General features: G+C 48.4%; 1 long non-coding RNA gene across 1 annotated transcript; it reads right to left on the bottom strand.

The window, feature by feature from the left end:
* Positions 1–2,253: 2,253 nt before the first annotated feature.
* Positions 2,254–25,769, bottom strand: LOC122945804. The gene is made up of 3 exons (XR_006391148.1): positions 25,711–25,769; positions 2,931–3,089; positions 2,254–2,833 (listed from the first exon to the last, which is right to left on the bottom strand). It is a non-coding gene; the product is annotated as an uncharacterized LOC122945804 (long non-coding RNA).
* Positions 25,770–26,043: the final 274 nt, after the last annotated feature.

Raw genomic sequence — 26,043 nt, 5'->3', positions numbered from 1 at the left:
TTGACCATCACAGAGGGGATACATCATCGGTCAAGTTTCAAGTGATCGACTCTGTGAAGTTATCACCTAGGGGTGGTGACTGTGATCGCATGTTGCTACAAAGAGGCGAGATGGATTTTTTCTCTGAACACCATTAAACCATCCGGCCTCAATGATGCGATCTCATTTGTCCCCTTTATGTAATGACAAGGCCGGTTTTTGTGACATTGTGCAATGTATTGTAAGAAATAGATTCATATGGGTCCCTGTGTATATATGAGCTTATGCGTCTGCTCGTTCATGTATATCTCCCTGTGGTGATCCTCCTCCACTGTATACCGATAGTAAGGTGTCCATGCTGCGGTAACTGTATTTAAAGCCGCCTTGTTAATTCCCTGATGTATAAATGCGGCGCTTCTGCGCTTTCCCTGAGACCCACTGAGTTCCTCCCTCTGTCAGCCATTGGTTCGCCTTGTACCGTGCCTCCTGGCCGGATTGGCTGTGTGACGGAGGCGTGTCTAGCAGGGCGGGGCTTCACCCTGTAAAGTTTGGCGGTCTGTGGGCCGCTTCGCGGCCATTACAGTGCCGATTCACATGCACACTAGCACACAGCGCCTCAACCTAGAGGTTGCTAGCTCAGGCAGGATAGCAACTGTTTGTTACAGCTCCGTACCTCACACTAGAGGAATACGGCGCTAGGCAGGTATTTCTATTGCTGTCTGTCCGTCCACTACCTCGGTCAAGAAAACATAACTGAGGCTTTGGGCTCCATTCTATGTTTGGTGCACATAGCTCCTGACGAAATGCATCCTCAATGCATGGAAACGCGTTGAGCTGTTACCACTAAGGGGTATGTCAGGGCAATCCTTGCTCCGCAAATTCACTTTGGAGTGATGGTATTTGCTCTGCCATAGTCCTGCACCTGCGATTATCAGTGCAGTGAGAGTCTGCGCGCCGGCTCTCGCTGTTTGGAGTGGTGTTTGGTGAATCCCCCATACCATACATCCCCTAGATATAGGCCTCACCCTGGGTCATACATCTTGAACCCTGTGGTGCATTGAGCCCTCTATGTGTTAGTGAGTTGTGAGACTGCTCTGGTATCCCAGATGGTGGCGCTGTTTGGCAGATATCATTACTTTCTCACACACTTAGTTATAGTCAGTGTTGATCACCACACTGACCGGTGATATCCTCTTTTTTAATCATACATTTAATAAAGACATTATTATTTTGTTTTAGCGCCTATCCTCACATTATTTGCTTGATTGTATATATAGGCGTATATTTAATATACCACTCCAGTTTATTTTGTATTTAGTCTAATACCTCATTTGGATATAGAAACAAGCTTTCTGCTATATCACGGCTGAATGTAGTCGGGCACATTTGGTCTGGGGGCGGCCCACATACATTGTGCGTCTGTCAGTGCACAGTATCCTAGATTACAATGATGCTCTTCCCATCGGGCTAGCTGCTGGATTCTTATTATTTATCATTTATAATTACAGTACAATAGTACCATGCCGGCGGACCAATGCGCACAGCATCCTATGATACTGTGCGCATAATGGATGCCACTCTCGGACATAGGTTAATTTCACACTTGACGCTGGACGGATCCGACAGACGTTTTATCCTGTTTGATCATTTTTGAGGAAAGTGTGAAACTTACGTAGTCTGAATTCCATGGAGAATAGAGTGTGGAAATTTGTGCTAAGGTATTTTCAAGGGTCAGCCCACTCCTAGCCAGAGCTCCCTAATGCTCCACTAAAACTAAATGGGATTGCACAGCGCCTGCGCAGCAATATAAGTAAATCTTTACTATGAGGCGCACAGACATAGAGTATGCTAAGTTCCGGTGACCCATAGTAAAGATTTGAGAGCTGACCCCTGCCCTGCGGCCGTTGGTGGCCCACAATACAGCCATGGCCGTGTGTAATTAGAGGCTTAAAATTATTGAATGGCTAGACCAGGGATGGCCAAACTCGACCCTCCAGCTGTTTCAAAACTACAACTCCCAGACTGCCTACAGCTATCAGCCTACTACATGGCATGGTGGGAGTTGTAGTTTTCCAACAGCTGAAGGGCCGCAGTTTGATGAACACTTAAATTAGAAAAAAAAAACTGCTGAGACATTTTTTATCAAACAATGTAGTGTAAGAGCTTACATTGCCTTGTTCTAGCTCATTGGACACAATCTAGAGTTACCTGAAGTAATAAAACAATATGAAAAAGCCATCAATGTGTTTGAACCAAAAAATTTTTATAAAGAAACAAACAGAAATCATAACTCATACAGGTCTTGGGTAACAGAGTAACCCTCACATGTTGAGGAGGTAGAGGCGGGGGGTAAACTCGTGTGACCCTTTGAGGCTGGCTCAATACTGGCTCAAACGTTGGCTGGTCAGCCGCTACATGCAGCTTTTTTCTCGCCTCATTTAAATAATTAAAAATATTCATGGGCATTATTGGCCCTGCAAATAATTCAAGGACAGCAGTCAATGACGACACGCACATATACTGCCTTGACCGTGGTACTCTTTGTAGAAATGGTCCCAGTCCTAGCATTATAGAGTCCTCCTGGCACTCCGGCCTGTTTCGGGATAAATACTCGAGAACGTGAGTATCCACCAGGTCTCGAGTATTTGATCCCGAAATAGGCTGCGGAGGGGGACTCTGTCGTCTCCTCTTCCTGGATGCTCTGCTAGTCTGGGGTTCATCCGGAAGGTCAGCTGGTGGAGTTGAAGGCTGCGGTGGTGTACGCGCTGGAGAGCAGGGGTCCGGAGGTGACATCACCGGATTACTATCCACAGACCGCGTTTCAGATGGGCCTTCATCCAGACTGTCGACAGTTCTTAATAAGGAATAAAACAAGAATTTATCATTAATAATTTCAAATTTATAGAATGTTTCTTTTTTTTAGAAAAAAAAATAACATAAAAAAAACTTACGGCCGCAATTCAAAAATGGGCTTCAGGAACCGAAGTTGCTGGGTGTATAGATATGTTGTTGTTTTTTTCCACCACTATCGCCACTACGTCCTTTTTTTTACGTCTCCTTCTGCCGAAATTGATCACGGCAAGACTGCCATCTTGTTTTCAAGTTTTGGACTGTATTTAAATAAAATTAATAAAAGAAAAAAATTTATATAGTGTGAATTTTTTAATGTCACAATACAATTTCAAAATGTAAAAAATAAAGTACATGCACTAAAAGCAAATGACATGATGCACGTGCACTTATATAACATGCGGTGGATGCTCAGGGAAGTTTGCAAAGTTCTCAGCATGCTACACTACAATAAAACTGATGTCACAGATGTAATATATCATTATATGTGGAGATCGGTGATGTCACTGATGTAATATATCACTTATATGTGGAGAGCGGTGATGTCACTGATGTAATATATCACTTATATGTGGAGAGCAGTGATGTCACTGATGTAATATATCATTATATGTGGAGAGCGGTGATGTCACTGATGTAATATATCATTATATGTGGAGAGCTGTGATGTCACTGATGTAATATATCATTATATGTGGAGAGCGGTGATGTCACTGATGTAATATATCATTATATGTGGAGAGCGGTGATGTCACTGATGTAATATATCACCTATATGTGGAGAGCAGTGATGTCACTGATGTAATATATCACCTATATGTGGAGAGCAGTGATGTCACTGATGTAATATATCACCTATATGTGGAGAGCGGTGATGTCACTGATGTAATATATCATTATATGTGGAGAGCAGTGATGTCACTGATGTAATATATCACCTATATGTGGAGAGCGGTGATGTCACTGATGTAATATATCATTATATGTGGAGAGCGGTGATGTCACTGATGTAATATATCATTATATGTGGAGAGCGGTGATGTCACTGATGTAATATATCACCTATATGTGGAGAGCAGTGATGTCACTGATGTAATATATCCCATATATGTGGAGAGCGGTGATGTCACTGATGTAATATATCATTATATGTGGAGAGCAGTGATGTCACTGATGTAATATATCACTTATATGTGGAGAGCGGTGATGTCACTGATGTAATATATCATTATATGTGGAGAGCGGTGATGTCACTGATGTAATATATCACCTATATGTGGAGAGCAGTGATGTCACTGATGTAATATATCACCTATATGTGGAGAGCAGTGATGTCACTGATGTAATATATCACTTATATGTGGAGAGCGGTGATGTCACTGATGTAATATATCATTATATGTGGAGAGCAGTGATGTCACTGATGTAATATATCACCTATATGTGGAGAGCGGTGATGTCACTGATGTAATATATCATTATATGTGGAGAGCGGTGATGTCACTGATGTAATATATCATTATATGTGGAGAGCGGTGATGTCACTGATGTAATATATCACCTATATGTGGAGAGCAGTGATGTCACTGATGTAATATATCATTATATGTGGAGAGCGGTGATGTCACTGATGTAATATATCACATATATGTGGAGAGCGGTGATGTCACTGATGTAATATATCATTATATGTGGAGAGCGGTGATGTCACTGATGTAATATATCATTATATGTGGAGAGCAGTGATGTCACTGATGTAATATATCACTTATATGTGGAGAGCGGTGATGTCACTGATGTAATATATCATTATATGTGGAGAGCAGTGATGTCACTGATGTAATATATCACTTATATGTGGAGAGCGGTGATGTCACTGATGTAATATATCATTATATGTGGAGAGCAGTGATGTCACTGATGTAATATATCACCTATATGTGGAGAGCGGTGATGTCACTGATGTAATATATCACCTATATGTGGAGAGCGGTGATGTCACTGATGTAATATATCACTTATATGTGGAGAGCGGTGATGTCACTGATGTAATATATCACCTATATGTGGAGAGCAGTGATGTCACTGATGTAATATATCACCTATATGTGGAGAGCAGTGATGTCACTGATGTAATATATCACTTATATGTGGAGAGCGGTGATGTCACTGATGTAATATATCACCTATATGTGGAGAGCAGTGATGTCACTGATGTAATATATCACCTATATGTGGAGAGCGGTGATGTCACTGATGTAATATATCACCTATATGTGGAGAGCGGTGATGTCACTGATGTAATATATCACATATATGTGGAGAGCAGTGATGTCACTGATGTAATATATCATTATATGTGGAGAGCGGTGATGTCACTGATGTAATATATCATTATATGTGGAGAGCGGTGATGTCACTGATGTAATATATCACCTATATGTGGAGAGCGGTGATGTCACTGATGTAATATATCACTTATATGTGGAGAGCAGTGATGTCACTGATGTAATATATCACTTATATGTGGAGAGCTGTGATGTCACTGATGTAATATATCACTTATATGTGGAGAGCAGTGATGTCACTGATGTAATATATCCCATATATGTGGAGAGCAGTGATGTCACTGATGTAATATATCATTATATGTGGAGAGCAGTGATGTCACTGATGTAATATATCACTTATATGTGGAGAGCGGTGATGTCACTGATGTAATATATCATTATATATGGAGAGCGGTGATGTCACTGATGTAATATATCATTATATGTGGAGAGCTGTGATGTCACTGATGTAATATATCACTTATATGTGGACAGCGGCAGGGCCGGACTGGCCATAGGGCAGACCGGGCATTTGCCCGGTGGGCCGGGCCGCCTGGTGGGCCGGGCCAGGCCGAACACAATCAGCCGTTTTTTTTTTTTTCATTAATGTGGCAGGCAGCAGCCAGCAACAGGACGGCCCGATGTGGGCGGAGCTATCATAGCCCCGCCCCTTTTCTACCCGCGAAGCGATTCCTGCAGCCTGAACCTTTCCTGCCCAGCAGCATGCTGAACATCAGTTGGATTGTCACCAGTTAACTGCACCAGTGATGTGAGTGGCAGGGGAACTGGGGTTATATTCAGCTTTCCCAGACTGTGCACATGTGACCTGCAGTACAGTAGGAAAGCTGGGTGAATTATATCATGAAATGTCATCCAGCTTCCCTGCTATCCTGCATGGCACAAGTGCAGAGGCATTAGAGTATGGGGGAGAGGCACAGCAGGAAAGCTGGGTGTCTATATATGTGTATGGTATATGTGTGCGTCCATGTATGTGGTGACTGTGTGCATGTGTGCGTCCATGTATGTGGAGAGTGTGTGTATGTGTGCGTCCATGTATGTGGAGAGTGTGTGTATGACTGCGTCCTTGTATGTGGAGACTGCGTCCATGTATGTGGAGAGTGCGTGTATGAGTGCGTCCATGTATGTGGAGAGTGCGTGTATGACTGCGTCCATGTATGTGGAGACTGCGTGTATGACTGCGTCCATGTATGTGGAGAGTGCGTGTATGAGTGCGTCCATGTATGTGGAGAGTGCGTGTATGACTGCGTCCATGTATGTGGAGAGTGCGTGTATGACTGCGTCCATGTATGTGGAGAGTGCGTGTATGAGTGCGTCCATGTATGTGGAGAGTGCGTGTATGACTGCGTCCATGTATGTGGAGAGTGCGTGTATGACTGCGTCCATGTATGTGGAGAGTGCGTCCATGTATGTGGAGAGGTCGTCCATGTATGTGGAGAGTGCGTCCATGTATGTGGAGAGTGTGTGTATGACTGCGTCCATGTATGTGGAGAGTGCGTGTATGAGTGCGTCCATGTATGTGGAGAGTGCGTGTATGAGTGCGTCCATGTATGTGGAGAGTGCGTCCATGTATGTGGAGAGTGCGTCCATGTATGTGGAGAGTGTGTGTATGAGTGCGTCCATGTATGTGGAGAGTGCGTGTATGAGTGCGTCCATGTATGTGGAGAGTGCGTGTATGACTGCGTCCATGTATGTGGAGAGTGCGTGTATGACTGCGTCCATGTATGTGGAGAGTGCGTGTATGACTGCGTCCATGTATGTGGAGAGTGCGTGTATGACTGCGTCCATGTATGTGGAGAGTGCGTGTATGACTGCGTCCATGTATGTGGAGAGTGCGTGTATGACTGCGTCCATGTATGTGGAGAGTGTGTGTATGACTGCGTCCATGTATGTGGAGAGTGTGTGTATGACTGCGTCCATGTATGTGGAGAGTGCGTGTATGACTGCGTCCATGTATGTGGAGAGTGTGTGTATGACTGCGTCCATGTATGTGGAGAGTGCGTCCATGTATGTGGAGAGTGCGTCCATGTATGTGGAGAGTCTGTGTATGAGCGCGTCCATGTATGTGGAGAGTCTGTGTATGAGTGCGCCCCTGTATGTGGAGAGTGCGTGTATGACTGCGTCCATGTATGTGGAGAGTGCGTGTATGACTGCGTCCATGTATGTGGAGAGTGCGTGTATGACTGCGTCCATGTATGTGGAGAGTGCGTGTATGACTGCACTATGGGGGCATCTACTGGGGGCCCTATATACTGGCATGCATTATAGGTGGGCACTATAGAGAAGTGGGGGACAAGAGCACTATGAGGGCATTATATAGGGGCATTTAATACTGGCACCCATTTTGATGCCACTATGGGGAAGGGAGGAAAGGAGCATTATGGGGGTATCTATGTGGGGCATTTTATAGTGCCACATTATGGAGGGCACTATGGAGACGGGGAAGGAGCACTATGGGGGCATCTTCTGGGGGGACTATATAGGAGTATTTTATACAGGCACAAATTATAAGGTCACTATGGGCACCTAAGCTCAACTGGGCACTAAGTGTTTTTTGTAGTGGCACACAGTGCAGGTCATTGGAACACATGAGGGCACTCTGGGGACATTGGCTCTACTGGGGGCACTAAGAGGAGGTGTTTCTTTTTTTACTGCCACACGACTGAGCATTTTTTGTACTGGTGCACATTATAAGGGGGGGGGGGGGGTCACACATTATAAAGATAATTATTACTATCGGGGCATTATGGTGGGCTTTATTACAACTGGGGGACTATGGGAGCATTATTACTTGTGGGACACATTACTGACTTTGGGGGCACCTGGCACAGCATCAGCTTAGCACAGTTCTTTTTGCAGTATAGTTTTGGGGAGCACAGCTTCTCAGTATTGGGGGTGCATGATGGGATGTTAATTGGAGGATGATGGAAAAGTAGGAAACTAAGATGTCTGTCAAACTCTGCAGAGACGTGAGATGGCTGAAAGAAATGATCACGGTGGTCTGGTCTGAATGGAGAAGATGAAGAAAGAGAACATCTACATCAGAGGAGACGTCACTGGATATAAGAGGTATGGGGCGCTGTATGAGGCTACTTTCACATCTGCGATAGTGATCCTGGCGAATTCACTGGATCCGGCACTGCTGGATGCAGACAGAATGACCGCCGGCCCCATTTACTATAATGGGGTACGGCAGAAATCAGGCCACAATCTGGGAAAAATGCAGAGAATCAGCGGGACATAAACCGCTGCATGCTGTGCTTTGTGTCCAGTCGATTTCTTGCATTTTCTGCCGGATTAGGTGGCCGGATCGTACTAAGACCCCTAATGTCACCTGGGGACCCCCAAAGAAGCTTGTGTGTTGGCTGAAGCCTTCCTATCTTACTGGTGGCTGGCCCTGCCTCTCAATTGTGCTTCCGGTTTTGGCCCCGCCCCTAGACTGCAAGGGGGTGGGGCCTGTTGTGGATCATGTGATTGGGCTGCTCAGTCAAAAATGCCCGGGCCTATTTTTTGTCCCAGTCCGGCCCTGGACAGCGGTGATGTCACTGATGTAATATATCACCTATATGTGGAGAGCAGTGATGTCACTGATGTAATATATCATTATATATGGAGAGAGGTGATGTCACTTGTAACGGAACGCCTGGCACCCCGACCGGGTACCTCCGTCGATAGATGCTCCTAGTGCTTTCCGAGGACTCCAAGCACTCCACTTGACACCGTACGCCCTGCAGACCCCACGAACCGCCGCAGCTTGGTTGGGGTCTCACCGTCCTCCACCCACGCTGGACCTACGACAAGGCTCCAGGCTCCAGTGGGTGAACCTCTCCTACAGCCAGAGAGCAGGAACAGCTCTTACAAGAGCTAGTAGTTATGCCAGGGGAGTATAGCAAATCGTCAGCGTATAGCAATCCCCCAGTTTTGATCAGTTATCCAAACACCAGTCTCAACATGATGAAGGATAAAACAGGAACACTTTATTGAGGGCTACCCGCCCATATTTATGCAGGTCCCCATCTGGTGGACACGCCCCCAGGGGACCAGAATGGAGACTGCGACACACCGAACAGATACAACACGTCCCCACAATGCATCATGGTTTCCTCCTCTCTGCCCCAGAGACAACCGAGGGATAATCCAATTATCTCTCAGGACAAAGGGGAGATCGCCAATACACATGTGGGGACAACAGGACAGAAATCACCATTTAAACACACAATGTCACACCCTCCCAGCAACCACAGACATGTAACATATTCCCAGATAGCTCAAGTCTGAGTGCATATCATTAGGTGAATGGCACTCAGACCACACGAATACAATTAAACTAGCCATCTGGGTACCCTCACATAATAAAATACAATTCCAAAGACAGATTTAAGCTGTGCGGCCGGCCTGTGTTCTTTAAAGTTAGTATGGGCCATAATCCTGAGGCAAGAGGCTAGCAACCAGCCCCCTCCAAAACACCGTGGCGAGGTTGGTTTCGTCACACATCTCCCCCTTCCAGGGAAGACTAACCAGATACCTGACCTCACGGTCAGTACCTGAGTTAGTCTGGCAGTCCAACCACAACCCCATACTGGACCTGTTGAATTTTGGGGCCTGGCTCTGTTCCGTATGTCCCCAGCTGTTGAGTGGGCATCTGCGACTCCTTGCTGCCTTGTGGTTCTCCAGCTTGGAGCTGTAGGTACTTGGTGGGCAGAGGCCGACTGCGCTCTGCCCAGATGCCAGCTCTTCCGCTGGGGTCGCTTGTGGGGAGTCCGGCTGTGGAGAAGAGGATAGGGGAGGGCAGAGGCCAACTGCGCTCTGCCCAGAGGCCAGCTCTTCCGCTGGGGTAGCCTGTGGGAAGTCCGGCTCTGGAGTAGAGGATAGGGGAGGGCAGAGGCTGACTGCGCTCTGCCCAGATGCCAGCTCTTCCGCTGGGATGGGATCAGGAAATCCTATCCCCAGGACCTTGTTGCAGATCGGCTGTGGAGAGGAGGAATCGCTTACCTCCTCCTCCAGGCATTCCTGCAGGGTTGGTGGGGGATCTGAACCGGCCGTCCAGTATCCTGGTAGGCCTGGTGCAGAGACCGCGGTACCATCTGCACCATCGAAGTTAGGGGTGCTGTCCCCCTGTGGTTGGGGATAGAGACCGGTTGTCTCTTCTCTCTTTACAACACACTGCTGCTGGGGAGTCAGACCGACTGTCTCAACTCTCTGTAACGCTGCCTGGTGTTGGGTAGTGGGTGCGACCATCTCCACTCCTAGTAATGCTGGTTGCTGCAGGGACGGGGGACTGACAATCTCCTCTCCCTGTGATCCTGTCTGCCGCTGGGGAGAGAGACCGGTTGTCATCTCTCCCTGTAAGTTAAGCTGTCGATGGGAAGTCAGACCGACTGTCTGGACTCCAGGTAATGCTGGCTGTAGTTGGGGATCTGGGCCGGCTACCCAGCATCCCTGTAGGGCCGGTGGAGAGACTTCGGTCCCATCTCTACCTGCCGTCGGGACGTCTTCCCAGAACCAGTCAATGAAGTTCCCTACTTTGGGAGTTGGTAGGGAAGCAGGGGGTATCGCCGGCAAGTCTTCCCAGTTGTAGGAGGGCAGATCTGGCTCTACTTGTCGAGTAGGTTGGGGATGAACAGAGCTGAGCAGGTGTTGGTAGGTCTGCTCCAGCTCCCACTCCCTTGTTACCAGGTGGATCATGTCTTTGCTCACCTCCCTTCCGTCAGCATAATCATGCATGCCCATCCGGTAGTCGTAGATGTCCCAAAACCTAGACTCCTCCGTGCTGCCAAGATCAATGTACTCCTCCAAGGCATCCCATAGTAACCCAGGTCCATCATAATCCTCACCCTCGGGTCTGTCGTGCTCAGCCATCCAGGGGGAATGTTGAATGACATGCCACCTTAGGGCCTGGTAAGCGTCCTCTAGCCAAAGCTCCTTACATACCAGGTTCTGGAGCTCTGTTACCCAGTCATCCAGGGGCTGCTCTCCCAAGAGACCCATCCGCATCGCCACACGCTTTTGTAGCCGCTGCTCATAACTGGGGAGACTCTCACCTCGCCGCCGCTGGGCATCTTCCAGGGCATCATACCAGACTTCCTTTCTGTCTGCATCCCTCCAGTCCGGGTCATCATCCTCCTCGTAGTGGAACGCTGTTCGAAGACTAGCCGATTCCATCCTGCTGTAGCCAGGGGCGCTGTACGGATACTAGCGTTGCCCTCAATATACTCCACGAACGGTGTCTCCGAGCTGCTTCTCCTCACACTAGGACGCCATCCCACTGCTTGCCACCAATGTAACGGAACGCCTGGCACCCCGACCGGGTACCTCCGTCGATAGATGCTCCTAGTGCTTTCCGAGGACTCCAAACACTCCACTTGACACCGTACGCCCTGCAGACCCCACGAACCGCCGCAGCTTGGTTGGGGTCTCACCGTCCTCCACCCACGCTGGACCTACGACAAGGCTCCAGGCTCCAGTGGGTGAATCTCTCCTACAGCCAGAGAGCAGGAACAGCTCTTACAAGAGCTAGTAGTTTTGCCAGGGCTGTATAGCAAATCGTCAGCGTATAGCAATCCCCCAGTTTTGATCAGTTATCCAAACACCAGTCTCAACATGATGAAGGATAAAACAGGAACACTTTATTGAGGGCTACCCGCCCATATTTATGCAGGTCCCCATCTGGTGGACACGCCCCCAGGGGACCAGAATGGAGACTGCGACACACCGAACAGATACAACACATCCCCACAATGCATCATGGTTTCCTCCTCTCTGCCCCAGAGACAACCGAGGGATAATCCAATTATCTCTCAGGACAAAGAGAGATCGCCAATACACACGTGGGGACAACAGGACAGAAATCACCAGTTAAACACACAATGTCACACCCTCCCAGCAACCACAGACATTTAACATATTCCCAGATAGCTCAAGTCTGAGTGCATATCATTAGGTGAATGGCACTCAGACCACACGAATACAATTAAACTAGCCATCTGGGTGCCCTCACATAACAAAATACAATTCTAAAGACAGATTTAAGCTGTGCGGCCGGCCTGTCTTCTTTAAAGTTAGTATGGGCCATAATCCTGAGGCAAGAGGCTAGCAACCAGCCCCCTCCAAAACACAGTGGCGAGGTTGGTTTCGTCACATCACTGATGTAATATATCATTATATGTGGAGAGCTGTGATGTCACTGATGTAATATATCACTTATATGTGGAGAGCAGTGATGTCACTGATGTAATATATCACCCATATGTGGAGAGCGGTGATGTCACTGATGTAATTTATCATCTATATGTGGAGAGCTGTGATGTCACTGATGTAATATATCACCCATATGTGGAGAGCGGTGATGTCACTGATGTAATATATCATCTATATGTGGAGAGCGGTGATGTCACAGATGTAATATATCACTTATATGTGGAGAGCGGTGATGTCACTGATGTAATATATCACTTATATGTGGAGAGCGGTGGTGTCACTGATGTAATATATCACTTATATGTGGAGAGCGGTGATGTCACTGATGTAATATATCCCTTATATGTGGAGAGCGGTGATGTCACTGATGTAATATATCATCTATATGTGGAGAGCGGTGATGTCACTGATGTAATATATCATCTATATGTGGAGAGCGGTGATGTCACTGATGTAATATATCACCTATATGTGGAGAGCAGTGATGTCACTGATGTAATATATCATTATATGTGGAGAGCTGTGATGTCACTGATGTAATATATCACTTATATGTGGAGAGCGGTGATGTCACTGATGTAATATATCACTTATATGTGGAGAGCGGTGATGTCACTGATGTAATATATCATCTATATGTGGAGAGCGGTGATGTCACTGATGTAATATACCACCTATATGTGGAGAGCGGTGATGTCACAGATGTAATATATCATTATATGTGGAGAGCTGTGATGTCACTGATGTAATATATCACTTATATGTGGAGAGCAGTGATGTCACTGATGTAATATATCACCCATATGTGGAGAGCGGTGATGTCACTGATGTAATATATCACTTATATGTGGAGAGCGGTGATGTCACTGATGTAATATATCATTATATATGGAGAGCGGTGATGTCACTGATGTAATATATCATTATATGTGGAGAGCGGTGATGTCACTGATGTAATATATCACTTATATATGGAGAGCGGTGATGTCACTGATGTAATATATCATTATATGTGGAGAGCGGTGATGTCACTGATGTAATATATCATTATATATGGAGAGCGGTGATGTCACTGATGTAATATATCACTTATATGTGGAGAGCGGTGATGTCACTGATGTAATATATCATTATATGTGGAGAGTGGTGATGTCACTGATGTAATATATCATTATATGTGGAGAGTGGTGATGTCACTGATGTAATATATCACTTATATGTGGAGAGCGGTGATGTCACTGATGTAATATATCATTATATGTGGAGAGTGGTGATGTCACTGATGTAATATATCACCTACATGTGGGGAGCATTTTAATCATTTTTTTCCAGTAACAAAGCAAGGGTTAAAAGCCAAACAAAACTCTATTTATTGCCCTGATTCTGTAGTTTGCAGAAACACCCCATATGTGGTCATAAACTACTGTACGGGCACACAGTAGGGTGTAGAGGGAAAGGAGCGCCGTGTGGTTTTTGGAAGGCAGATTTTGCTGGACTGGTTTATTTACACCATGTCCCATTTGAAGCCCCCCTGATGCACCACTAGAGTAGAAACTCTATAAAAGTGACCCCATTTTGGAAACTACGGGATAAGGTGGCAGTTTTGTTGGGACTATTTTTAGGGTACATATGATTTTTGGTTGCTCTATATTACATTTTTGTGAGGCAAGGTTACTAAAAATAGAAATTCTGAAGTTTCATCTCCATTTGCCATAAACTGTTGAGGAACACCTAAAGGGTTAACAAAGTTTGTAAAATCAGTTTTGAATACCTTGAGGGGTGTAGTTTCTTAGATGGGGTCACTTTTATGGAGTTTCTACTCTAGGGGTGCATCAGGGGTTCTTCAAATGGGACATGGTGTCAAATAAAAAGGCCATCAAAATCTGCCTTCCAGGAACCATACGGCGTTCCTTTCCTTCTGCGCCCTGCCGTTTGGTCAGACAGCGGTTTACGACCACATATGGGGTGTTTCTGTAAACTGCAGAATCAGGGCAATAAATATTACGTTTTGTTTGGCTGTTAACCCTTACTTTGTTACTGGAAAAAACTGATTAAAATTGAAAATTGTTTTTAGCCGATTATCTTAGGTAGGGGCTCAGTTTTTGCGAGATAAGAGTACGGTTTTATTGGCACTATTTTGGGGGGCATATGACTTTTTGATCGCTTGCTATTAAACTTTTTGTGATGAAAGGTGACAAAAAATACCTTTTTTTGCACCGTTTTTACTTTATTTTTTTGACCGTGTTCATCTGAGGGGTTAGGTCATGGGGTATTTTTATAGAGCAGATTCTTATGGACGCGGCGATACCTAATATGTCTATTATTTATTTTAGTTTTACAAAATAATATTAAAAAATAAAATATATTTTTGTTTTAGTGTCTCAAGTCTGAGAACCATAGTTTTTTTTTTCGAATGTCGGTGTCTAAATGGAATTAAAATTGGTGAAGGGGATTATAAATGTAGTACTCCATGGAAGAGTGGTAGTCCCTGAAACAACCGTCAATGCAGAGGCCCGGATGATCGGGGCACGTGTCACACTGAGTGGTGGTGTCCTTCCATATCCCCCTCCTGTGACACACTCGGCACTTTTTGGGGGGGGGACCACACCTGGAAAGTGTTGGCCAGGGACGATCCGGGCGCCTCCAGTTCCCGAGTACTCCGGCCTGCTCTTTCTCGGTCAGAAAAGATCAGGGCCTTCAGGACTGCCTCATAGAACTGGAGGAATGCCCCTGTGTTGCCAGCGCTCCGGGACAGCACAAAAGAGTTGTACAAGCAGGGGTCGAGTCGAGGGGGAACGCGTGGGAACGGCGTTCCTGCACTTTTTTCATGGCAGTAACGCCGTTCCCTTTCATCATGGTCTGTGTGCAGCGGGGCAGGCACTGAGATGAGCGCTTCCATTGTGGAAGCGAAGCGCTCATCTCCATGGTGATCTGTTTCTGTTTATATCGCTGTCCTCAGGACAGCGATACAAACAGAAGGCTGCGGAGGAGCAGGGCAGGGAGGTGTGTCCCTTTCCTGTTCCTCTGATAGGCTGCCGGCACTACTAGGCCGGCCTGAGCCGTACAGCGCTGGAGTCAGGACACAGGCTGGAAGAGGCCTGCATCGCATCGCTCCAAAGAGGTAAGTATAAGTGTTCATTTTTTTATTTTTTTAACTATATTATACTGGCACATGATTGGGGAATTTGGGGGGGGCCCTGGAATTACTGGCACAGATTGGGGGGGTGTCTGGTATTGCTGCCACATGATTGGGGGGTCTGTCTGGTATTACTGGCACATGATTGGAGAATTTGGGGGGTCTGGTATTACTGGCACATGATTGGGGGCCTGGTATTACTGGCACATGATTGGGGGTCTGATATTACTGGCACATGATTGGGGGGTCTGGTATTACTGGCACATGATTTGGGGGGTCTAGTATTACTGGCACATGATTGGGGGTCTGGTATTACTGGCACATTATTGGGGGGTCTGGTATTACTGGCACATGATTGGGGGGGTCTGGTATTACTGGCACATGATTGGGGGTTCTGGTATTACTGGCACATGATTGGGGGGTCTGGTATTACTGGCACATGATTGGGGGGGTCTGGTATTATACTGGCACATGATTGGGGGGGTCTGGTATTACTGGCACATGATTGGGGGGTCTGGTATTATACTGGCACATGATTGGGGAATTTGGGGGGGTCTGGTATTACTGGCACATGATTGGGGGGTCTGGTATTACTGGCACATGATTTGGGGGGGTCTGGTATTACTGGCATGTGATTGGGGGGTCTAGTATTATACCGACACATTATTGGGGAATTTGGGGGGTCTGGTATTACTGGCACATGGCTGGGGGTCTGGTATTATACTGGCACATGATTGGGGGGGTCTGGTATTATACTGGCATATGATTGGGGGGTCTGATATTACTGGCACATGATTGGGGGGTCTGGTACTATACTGGTACATGATTGGGGGTCTGGTACTATACTGGCACATGATTGGGGGGTCTGGTATTACTGGCACATGATTGGGGGTCTGGTATTATACTGGCACATGATTGGGGGTCTGGTATTATACTGGCACATGATTGGGGGGTCTGGTATTATACTGGCACATGATTGGGGGGTTGGGGGGTCTGGTATTTATACTGGCACATGATTGGGGAATTTGGGGGGTCTGGTATTACTGGCACATGATTGGGGGGGGTCTGGTATTACTGGCACATGATTGGGGGGGTCTGGTATTACTGGCACATGATTGGGGGGGTCTGGTATTACTGGCACGTGATTAGGGGGTCTGGTATTATACTGGCACATGATTGGGGAATTTGGGGGTTCTGGTATTACTGGTACATGATTGGGGGGTCTGGTATTACTGGCACATGATTGGGGGGTCTGGTATTACTGGCACATGATTGGGGGGGTCTGGTATTACTGGCACATGAATGGGGGGGTCTGGTATTACTGGCACATGATTGGGGGGGTCTGGTATTACAGGCACATGATTGGGGGGGTCTGGTATTACTGGCACATGATTGGGGGGGTCTGGTATTACTGGCACGTGATTGGGGGGTCTGGTATTATACTGCCACATGATTGGGGAATTTGGGGGGGTCTGGTATTACTGGTACATGATTGGGGGGTCTGGTATTACTGCCACATGATTGGGGGGGTCTGGTATTACTGGCACATGATTGGGGGGTCTGGTATTACTGGCACATGATTGGGGGGTCTGGTATTACTGGCACATGATTGGGGGGTCTGGTATTACTGGCACATGATTGGGGGGGGGTCTGGTATTACTGGCACATGATTGGGGGGGTCTGGTATTATACTGGCACATGATTGGGGGGTCTGGTATTACTGGCACATGATTGGGGGGTCTGGTATTATACTGGCACATGATTGGGGAATTTGGGGGGTCTGGTATTACTGGTACATGATTGGGGGTCTGGTATTACTGGCACATGATTGGGGGGTCTGGTATTACTGGCACATGATTGGGGGGTCTGGTATTACTGGCACATGATTGGGGGGTCTGGTATTACTGGCACATGATTGGGGGGTCTGGTATTATACTGGCACATGATTGGGGAATTTGGGGGGTCTGGTATTACTGGTACATGATTGGGGGTCTGGTATTACTGGCGCATGATTGGGGGGGTCTGGTATTACTGGCACATGATTGGGGGGGTCTGGTATTACTGGCACATGATTGGGGGGTCTGGTATTACTGGCACATTATTGGGGGGGGTCTGGTATTACTGGCACATGATTGGGGGGGTCTGGTATTACTGGCACATGATTGAGGGGTCTGGTATTATACTGGCACATTGGGGAATTTGGGGGGTCTGGTATTACTGGCACATGATTGGGGGGGTCTGGTATTACTGGCACATGATTGGGGGGGTCTGGTATTACTGGCACATGATTGGGCGGTCTGGTATTACTGGCACATGATTGGGGGGGTCTGGTATTATACTGGCACATGATTGGGGGGGTCTGGTATTACTGGCACATGATTGGGGGGTCTGGTATTACTGGCACATGATTGGGGGGGTCTGGTATTACTGGCACGTGATTAGGGGGTCTGGTATTATACTGGCACATGATTGGGGAATTTGGGGGTTCTGGTATTACTGGTACATGATTGGGGGGTCTGGTATTACTGGCACATGATTGGGGGGTCTGGTATTACTGGCACATGATTGGGGGGGTCTGGTATTACTGGCACATGAATGGGGGGGGTCTGGTATTACTGGCACATGATTGGGGGGGTCTGGTATTACTGGCACATGATTGGGGGGGGTCTGGTATTACTGGCACATGATTGGGGGGGTCTGGTATTACTGGCACGTGATTGGGGGTCTGGTATTATACTGCCACATGATTGGGGAATTTGGGGGGGTCTGGTATTACTGGTACATGATTGGGGGGTCTGGTATTACTGCCACATGATTGGGGGGGTCTGGTATTACTGGCACATGATTGGGGGGTCTGGTATTACTGGCACATGATTGGGGGGTCTGGTATTACTGGCACATGATTGGGGTGGTCTGGTATTACTGGCACATGATTGGGGGGGTCTGGTATTACTGGCACATGATTGGGGGGGTCTGGTATTACTGGCACATGATTGGGGGGGTCTGGTATTACTGGCACATGATTGGGGGGTCTGGTATTATACTGGCACATGATTGGGGAATTTGGGGGGTCTGGTATTACTGGTACATGATTGGTGGTCTGGTATTACTGGCACATGATTGGGAGGTCTGGTATTACTGGCACATGATTGGGGGGTCTGGTATTACTGGCACATGATTGGGGGGTCTGGTATTACTGGCACATGATGGGGGGTCTGGTATTATACTGGCACATGATTGGGGAATTTGGGGGTCTGGTATTACTGGTACATGATTGGGGGTCTGGTATTACTGGCGCATGATTGGGGGGGTCTGGTATTACTGGCACATGATTGGGGGGGTCTGGTATTACTGGCACATGATTGGGGGTCTGGTATTACTGGCACATTATTGGGGGGGGGGTCTGGTATTACTGGCACATGATTGGGGGGGGTCTGGTATTACTGGCACATGATTGGGGGGTCTGGTATTATACTGGCACATTGGGGAATTTGGGGGGTCTGGTATTACTGGCACATGATTGGGGGGGTCTGGTATTACTGGCACATGATTGGGGGGGTCTGGTATTACTGGCACATGATTGGGCGGTCTGGTATTACTGGCACATGATTGGGGGTGGTCTGGTATTATACTGGCACATGATTGGGGGGGTCTGGTATTACTGGCACATGATTGGGGGGTCTGGTATTACTGGCACATGATTGGGGGGGTCTGGTATTACTGGCACATGAATGGGGGGGGTCTGGTATTACTGGCACATGATTGGGGGGGTCTGGTATTACTGGCACATGATTGGGGGGGTCTGGTATTACTGGCACATGATTGGGGGGGTCTGGTATTACTGGCACATGATTGGGGGGGTCTGGTATTACTGGCACGTGATTGGGGGGTCTGGTATTATACTGGCACATGATTGGGGAATTTGGGGGGGGTCTGGTATTACTGGTACATGATTGGGGGGTCTGGTATTACTGCCACATGATGGGGGGGGTCTGGTATTACTGGCACATGATTGGGGGGTCTGGTATTACTGGCACATGATTGGGGGGTCTGGTATTACTGGCACATGATTGGGGGGGTCTGGTATTACTGGCACATGATTGGGGGGTCTGGTATTACTGGCACATGATTGGGGGGGTCTGGTATTACTGGCACATGATTGGGGGGGTCTGGTATTACTGGCACATGATTGGGGGGGTCTGGTATTATACTGGCACATGATTGGGGAATTTGGGGGGGTCTGGTATTACTGGTACATGATTGGGGGGTCTGGTATTACTGGCACATGATCGGGGGGGTCTGGTATTACTGGCACATGATTGGGGGGGTCTGGTATTACTGGTATTACTGGCACTGGCACATGATTGGGGGGGTCTGGTATTACTGGCACATGATTGAGGGGGGTCTGGTATTACTGGCACATGATTGGGGTCTGGTATTACTGGCACATGATTGGGGGGTCTGGTATTACTGGCACATGATTTGGGGGGTCTGGTATTACTGGCACGTGATTGGGGGGTCTGGTATTATACTGGCACATGATTGGGGAATTTGGGGGGGGTCTGGTATTACTGGCACATGATTGAGCGGTCTGGTATTACTGGCACATGATTGGGAGGGTCTGGTATTATACTGGCACATGATTGGGGGGGTCTGGTATTACTGGCACATGATTGGGGGGTCTGGTATTACTGGCACATGATTGGGGGGGTCTGGTATTACTGGCACATGATTGGGGGGTCTGGTATTACTGGCACATGATTGGGGGGGTCTGGTATTACTGCCACATGATTGGGGGGGTCTGGTATTACTGGCACATGATTGGGGGGTCTGGTATTACTGGCACATGATTGGGGGGTCTGGTATTACTGGCACATGATTGGGGGGTCTGGTATTACTGGCACATGATTGGGGGGGGTCTGGTATTACTGGCACATGATTGGGGGGGTCTGGTATTACTGGCACATGATTGGGGGGTCTGGTATTACTGGCACATGATTGGGGGGTCTGGTATTATACTGGCACATGATTGGGGAATTTGGGGGGTCTGGTATTACTGGTACATGATTGGTGGTCTGGTATTACTGGCACATGATTGGGAGGTCTGGTATTACTGGCACATGATTGGGGGGTCTGGTATTACTGGCACATGATTGGGGGGTCTGGTATTACTGGCACATGATTGGGGGGTCTGGTATTATACTGGCACATGATTGGGGAATTTGGGGGGTCTGGTATTACTGGTACATGATTGGGGGTCTGGTATTACTGGCGCATGATTGGGGGGGTCTGGTATTACTGGCACATGATTGGGGGGGTCTGGTATTACTGGCACATGATTGGGGGGTCTGGTATTACTGGCACATTATTGGGGGGGGTCTGGTATTACTGGCACATGATTGGGGGGGTCTGGTATTACTGGCACATGATTGGGGGGTCTGGTATTATACTGGCACATGATTGGGGAATTTGGGGGGTCTGGTATTACTGGCACATGATTGGGGGGGTCTGGTATTACTGGCACATGATTGGGGGGGTCTGGTATTACTGGCACATGATTGGGCGGTCTGGTATTACTGGCACATGATTGGGGGGGTCTGGTATTATACTGGCACATGATTGGGGGGGTCTGGTATTACTGGCACATGATTGGGGGGTCTGGTATTACTGGCACATGATTGGGGGGTCTGGTATTACTGGCACATGAATGGGGGGGTCTGGTATTACTGGCACATGATTGGGGGGGTCTGGTATTACTGGCACATGATTGGGGGGGTCTGGTATTACTGGCACATGATTGGGGGGGTCTGGTATTACTGGCACATGATTGGGGGGTTCTGGTATTACTGGCACGTGATTGGGGGGTCTGGTATTATACTGGCACATGATTGGGGAATTTGGGGGGGTCTGGTATTACTGGTACATGATTGGGGGGTCTGGTATTACTGCACATGATTGGGGGGGTCTGGTATTACTGGCACATGATTGGGGGGTCTGGTATTACTGGCACATGATTGGGGGGGTCTGGTATTACTGGCACATGATTGGGGGGGTCTGGTATTACTGGCACATGATTGGGGGGTCTGGTATTACTGGCACATGATTGGGGGGGTCTGGTATTACTGGCACATGATTGGGGGGGTCTGGTATTACTGGCACATGATTGGGGGGTCTGGTATTATACTGGCACATGATTGGGGAATTTGGGGGGGTCTGGTATTACTGGTACATGATTGGGGGGTCTGGTATTACTGGCACATGATCGGGGGGGTCTGGTATTACTGGCACATGATTGGGGGGGTCTGGTATTACTGGTATTACTGGCACTGGCACATGATTGGGGGGGTCTGGTATTACTGGCACATGATTGAGGGGGTCTGGTATTACTGGCACATGATTGGGGTCTGGTATTACTGGCACATGATTGGGGGGTCTGGTATTACTGGCACATGATTTGGGGGGTCTGGTATTACTGGCACGTGATTGGGGGGTCTGGTATTATACTGGCACATGATTGGGGAATTTGGGGGGGGTCTGGTATTACTGGCACATGATTGAGCGGTCTGGTATTACTGGCACATGATTGGGAGGGTCTGGTATTATACTGGCACATGATTGGGGGGGTCTGGTATTACTGGCACATGATTGGGGGGTCTGGTATTACTGGCACATGATTGGGGGGGTCTGGTATTACTGGCACATGATTGGGGGGTCTGGTATTACTGGCACATGATTGGGGGGGTCTGGTATTACTGGCACATGATTGGGGGGTCTGGTATTACTGGCACATGATTGGGGGGTCTGGTATTACTGGCACATGATTTGGGGGGTCTGGTATTACTGGCACGTGATTGGGGGGTCTGGTATTATACTGGCACATGATTGGGGAATTTGGGGGGTCTGGTATTACTGGCACATGATTGGGCGGTCTGGTATTACTGGCACATGATTGGGAGGGTCTAGTATTATACTGGCACATGATTGGGGGGGTCTGGTATTACTGGCACATGATTGGGGGGGTCTGGTATTACTGGCACATGATTGGGGGGTCTGGTATTACTGGCACATGATTGGGGGGTCTGGTATTATACTGGCACATGATTGGGGAATTTGGGGGGGTCTGGTATTACTGGCACATGATTGGGGGGTATGGTATTACTGGCACATGATTGGGGGGTCTGGTATTATACTGGCACATGATTGGGGAATTTGGGGGGGTCTGGTATTACTGGCACATGATTGGGGGGTCTGGTATTACTGGCACATGATTTGGGGGGTCTGGTATTACTGGCACGTGATTGGGGGTCTGGTATTATACTGCCACATGATTGGGGAATTTGGGGGGTCTGGTGTTACTGGCACATGATTGGGGGGTCTGGTATTACTGGCACATGATTGGGGGGTCTGGTATTATACTGGCACATGATTGGGGGGGTCTGGTATTACTGGCACATGATTGGGGGGGCTGTTAGTACTGGCACATGATTGGGGGGGTCTGGTATTACTGGCACATGATTTGGGGGGTCTGGTATTACTGGCACGTGATTGGGGGGTCTGGTATTATACTGCCACATGATTGGGGAATTTGGGGGGGTCTGGTATTACTGGCACATGATTGGGGGGGTCTGGTATTACTGGCACATGATTGGGGGGGTCTGGTATTATCCTGGCACATGATTGGGGGGTCTGGTATTACTGGCACACGATTGGGGGGTCTGGTATTATACTGGCACATGATTCGGGAGGTCTGGTATTATACTGGCACATGATTGGGGGGGTCTTGTATTATACTGGCACATGATTGGGGGGGTCTGGTATTATCCTGGCACATGATTGGGGGGTCTGGTATTACTGGCACATGATTGGGGGGTCTGGTATTACTGGCACATGATTTGGGGGGTCTGGTATTACTGGCACGTGATTGGGGGGTCTGGTATTATACTGCCACATGATTGGGGAATTTGGGGGGGTCTGGTATTACTGGCACATGATTGGGGGGTCTGGTATTACTGGCACATGATGGGGGGTCTGGTATTACTGGCACATGATGGGGGGTCTGGTATTACTGGCACATGATTGGGGGGTCTGGTATTACTGGCACATGATTGGGGGGCTGTTATTACTGGGTCATGATTGGGGGGCTGTTATTACTGGCACATGATTTGGGGGGTTTGGTATTACTGGCATGTGATTGGGGGGTCTAGTATTATACTGGCACATTATTGGGGAATTTGGGGGGTCTGGTATTACTGGCACATGGTTGGGGGGGGTCTGGTATTATACTGGCACATGATTGGGGGGTCTGGTATTATACTGGCATATGATTGGGGGGTCTGGTATTACTGGCATCTGATTGGTGGTCTGACCTGAGGTGTAATGAAAAATATTTTTTTCTTATTGTGCCCTCTTCCAGCCCGGAGCCCAGCTGCCCAGAGCACTGATCCGATGCAGCTTGGAGAAAAAAGGCCTCACAGTCCCACACTCAGGGGCGTTTCTAGGGTCTGAAAACATCGGGGGCACAAGCCCATTGCATCACGCCCCTGTGAAGCCACGCCCCCACCCCATGAAGCCACGCCCCGATGGGCCTTCACAGTAGTTATTAACCCCTTTCAGCAGTCCTCCCTTCACAGTAGTTATTAAGCCCTTCCAGCAGTCATTAAGCCCTTCCAGCAGTCCCCCCTTCAGTGAATGGAGGACTGCTGAAAGTGGTTAATAACTACTGTGAAGGGCCTCGCCGTCTGGGCAACCCCACAGATCATCCCCTCAGTAATCCGTATCCTGCAGTAACTGAACTTTAAATCAGCGCACATCTCATTACTATCTTGACTTAGACACTCAGCTCCAGTAACAGGCAGTGCGGGCGGCGTTCACTCACTGATGTCACGTGCCTGCGCCGCCTAGTGGGAGGCGCAGGCGCGTGACGTCAGTGAGCGAGCGCCGCCAGCACTGCATGTTTCCGGAGCTGAGTGTGTAAGATAGTAATGAGATCATAAGCGCTGTTTTAAAGTTCAGTTACTGCAGGATACGGATTAGGACGGCGGGGCTGCGCAGCGCAGGAGAGTCAGAGCGGCCGGCCCTGCCAGCCAGGGGCGTAGCTAGAACTGACTGGGCCCCACAGCAAAATTTTGTATGGGCCCCCCCCCTCCATGACTATCCTGGCATCCTATATGTGCATATGTAAGGGAGAGTTCACATCACATTTTTGCCATCTGTTTACGTTGGCAGCACACTACGCTTTTGTATCCTGCAAAGTCTGTTAAAAAAAACGTATACATTAACGTATCATTTTCTTTATGGTGTCAGTCTGTATACATTACCAGGGGTCAGCAACCTTTGGCACTCCAGCTTTTGCGAAACCACAATTCCATTAATTTCTATAGGAGTTATGAGAAGAGCAGAGCAATAATGCATGCTGGGAGTTGTAGTTTCACAACAGCTGGAGTGCCGTAGGTTGCCTACCCCTGCATTAGACGAATGGCAAAACGTGACGTGAAACCGGCCTTAGTGTGCCATGATAGTGCCAAGTGGCAAGCACTAGAGACAGAGAAGGGAGGTTGCAATGTACAGGGCACAGTATAGTATAGGGGGTACAGTACAGGGCAAGGGGGGGACGCACAGTGCAGCATAGGTTGTACAATGCAGCATAGGGGGCACACTAAATGGCAGGGGGGATAGTACAGCATAGCAGGCTCAATACAGGGCAGGGGGCACACACAGTGCAGCATAGGGGGCACAGTGCATTATAGGGGGTACAGTACAGGGCAGGAGGCACACACAGTGCAGCATAGGGGGCACAGTGCATTATAGGGGGTACAGTACAGGGCAGGAGGCACACACAGTGCAGCATAGGGCGGGGACAGAATACAGCATGGGTGCACAGTACAGGGCAGGGGACAAAATACAGCATATGGGGTACAGTACAGGGCAGGGAGTATACACAGTACAGCATGGGGGGTACAGTACAGGGCAGGAGGCACACACAGTGCAGCATGGGGGGTACAGTACAGGGTTAGGAGGCACACACAGTGCAGCATAGGGGGTACAGTACAGGGCAGGAGGCACACACAGTGCAGCATAGGGGGTACAGTACAGGGCAGGAGGCACACACAGTGCAGCATAGGGGGTACAGTACAGGGCAGGAGGCACACACAGTGCAGCATAGGGGGTACAGTACAGGGCAGGAGGCTGTGGCGTACCTACCATATAGGCAGACCACGCAGCTGCTATGGGGCCCGTGAGGAAGGGGGGCCGCAGTGGAGGAGAGTCCCCGCCCCCATCTATCTTCCTGTCTCCCGTCTGCTAGCCCCGCCTCCTAGCTCCGCCTCCCGTCGGCTAGCTCCGCCTCCCGCCTGTTAGCTCCAGTATGCCTGATTCCTATTTCCTCTGGATTGCCACTACCCCACCAGTAATGAAGTAAGTGACCACTTGTAGGTGAGGACAGTGCAGAGGTGTGTGTGTGTCACTCAGCTTTGCCAGGCTATTCCTCTGCACATATGCCATTCAGAACAGGAGGAAAGCTGGGTGCTATTATGT

Source organism: Bufo gargarizans, chromosome 8 (assembly GCF_014858855.1).
Source record: "Bufo gargarizans isolate SCDJY-AF-19 chromosome 8, ASM1485885v1, whole genome shotgun sequence".
NCBI classification, from domain to species: domain Eukaryota; kingdom Metazoa; phylum Chordata; class Amphibia; order Anura; family Bufonidae; genus Bufo; species Bufo gargarizans.
The sequence above is the reverse complement of the archived record's forward strand: the minus strand, read 5'-3'. Positions and strand labels throughout refer to the sequence as shown.